Source organism: Hydra vulgaris, chromosome 08 (genome assembly GCF_038396675.1).
Source record: "Hydra vulgaris chromosome 08, alternate assembly HydraT2T_AEP".
Taxonomy (NCBI): domain Eukaryota; kingdom Metazoa; phylum Cnidaria; class Hydrozoa; order Anthoathecata; family Hydridae; genus Hydra; species Hydra vulgaris.
In genome coordinates, this window is record NC_088927.1 from 64,977,501 (window position 1) to 64,980,000 (window position 2,500).

Here is a 2,500-nt window from a genome sequence, read left to right on the forward strand (position 1 = left end):
CAATTTTTTTTTTAAATGCGTTTTTCTTGAAATACGTTATAAGCATATGAAGGTGTTTTGAAAAATGGGTTCAGCATATATTTATAGCAAAAAAAACTTTTAATTGTCAAAAGAAAGATTTAAATTTTTTTCTAACTAGCTTTTTTTTTTGCCTCCACAGCAGCACCTTCACACCTTCACACCTTCCACACAGCAACACCTTCACACCTTCCACACAGCACACCTCCACACCTTCTAGAGTAGCAGTGGTGTCTTATCAAGTTTTTTCTTTATTTAGTTTTAGGCAATTTTTTTTAGACCATCCGCAGCTTATTAGGACTAATTACCTGAGCACATTAATAACATAAGTATCTCAATTATGACACATGCAAAAATTGTTTCTTCCAGTGTTTCAATGTTTTTAGAAAAATTTAGCTTTTATAAAAATCTTTTTGTTTGTTAAAGTGTATAGTATCATTACATATGTTTGTATATAATCTCTATAAAACTTCAAAAACGTTGTATTTTAAAATAATCAAAAAAAGTTAAAAAAAAAAAAAGTCGCCAGTGGTAGGACTGACCACAGCTGATTAATTCAGAAGCTTACTTTTAAGAAAAATTGAAGAAAAAACAGCAAAAATTATTTAACCATTTCATTTAAATATCGTTAAATGAATAGTTATTGTTTTTTTTTTTTTTCGTCAAAAAATGTAATTTAAAGTTATTTTTCGCGCAACAACTAGCAAAACGTGCATGTGTCTAAAAATGAAATTTTACTCTCGCAAGTAGATTTTTTTTTTAATTTTACTTCTCGAATCATATAACAGTTTGAATAATACAAAATTTTTTTTAAAATTTCCTTTTAACTCTCTCCCACTTGTAATCAAGTGTGATCACTCGGTACACTGCCATCCAAATTAAAGTCATAATTGTTACCAGACCCCTTCCCTATTGCTGAAAACAATGATTGAAAGAATTTTCTTCAATAAAAAAAAAAATTCAGTCAACAACAAAAGTATATAATAAAACGCTCTGAGCATTACTATTATAACTTTTTTAAATTTATTTCATAGAAAATTTTAAATTTTTCAAATATATGTCATCAACTGTTACCCTCCTCTTTTGATAAAAACAATGATGGAAAGAATTATCTTTAATAAAAAAAAAATTCAGACATCAACAAAGAGTATATAATAGTTATACTCTGAGTATTACTATTTTAAATCTTAAATCAAAAGAAAAAACAATTGTTGATGGCATATTTAACTATAAATAAAAAGTTTCACAAAAAAATTACGACTGTTTAAGAAGAGAAAGACCTCCTATTGGGAGCAATTTCCCATCTTCACATCTATAGTTAGTGAATTGAATGCTCAATTTAACTGGATCACTTCTTATCATAAGATAGTTGAATTGGTTTTTCATAACATTTATCCTTGAAATTTTGCATGAATGATTTATTCTTGCATTTCTAATCTCTTTGTTAAGAGCCTCTAGTGATTCTTCCGAATAAACCCCAATGGGAAGTTCAAATGCATCGGCAATCTGTAAACCATGTTTTAAAAGTTTGTGAACGCTTGGAAAAATAACATGCCAATTATATTTAGAAAGAATTTTATCTGTTGTTTCATTACAATAATTTCATTACTTAACTTTAAGTTATTGTACGTTAGATATTTTTATACACTTAACTCACGTTTGCTTACAACAAAATGTACTGAGATGCTTTCTCAACACTACCTCAGTTGCAATGGCTGTTAAGGGTTCCGTGACAAACACACTCAAAGTGGCACTAACACTACTACTAAAAGGATTAAGTTAATAATATATAGAGATAATAAAATCAAATTAACCAATTAAATATATCAACATAAACTATATATAACTGTCCATTTAAAATATAAATATAATGAATAAAATGTTTGAAACAAAAGAACTAAAAGCAAGAAAAAGTATTTTCTGCTGAAAAGTTAAGTTCTTTTAATTTTTGTTTGAAAGAAATTTAAATCCATTTCAAAAACAAATCAAAATTTGGCAAAACTATTTTATTCTATAAATAAGGACCGCGATAACAAAATTATATATATATACTAAAGTGTAGATCTGACACTCTTGAAGCCTTAACAATGAACCAAAAAGGGAAATGACTTGGAATTTTCCAGAAATGTGAAATACTATCATATAATTTAGTATATAAAAGTTGCAGCATTAAACTATATGAAACATATATATATATATATATATATATATATATATATATGTTTCATATAGTACATACATACATACATACATATAAATACACTAAAATCCAATAATAAAATACTTAAAGTTTAAGTATTTTAAATATGTGAATCTGACATAAGGTTTCTAAAACAATAGTTTGATAGGTTGCATTTATAACAGCAATAAATTTTCTTATTTTTTTGACTCTTTTTTGTTTTTGGAGTATAAAATGCATGTCTGGAAAGGATATTGGAGTATAAAATGCATGTCTGGAAAGGACATTACAAAAAAATTCTCT

At 26.5% G+C, this 2,500-nt stretch overlaps 1 protein-coding gene across 1 annotated transcript in view; it reads left to right on the forward strand.

Annotated features, from left to right (window-relative positions):
* Window positions 1-2,500, forward strand: part of LOC105846130 (polycystin-1-like protein 2) — a 194,334-nt gene that overhangs the window by 61,911 nt on the left and 129,923 nt on the right. The gene's annotated exons all lie outside the window — the stretch shown is intronic.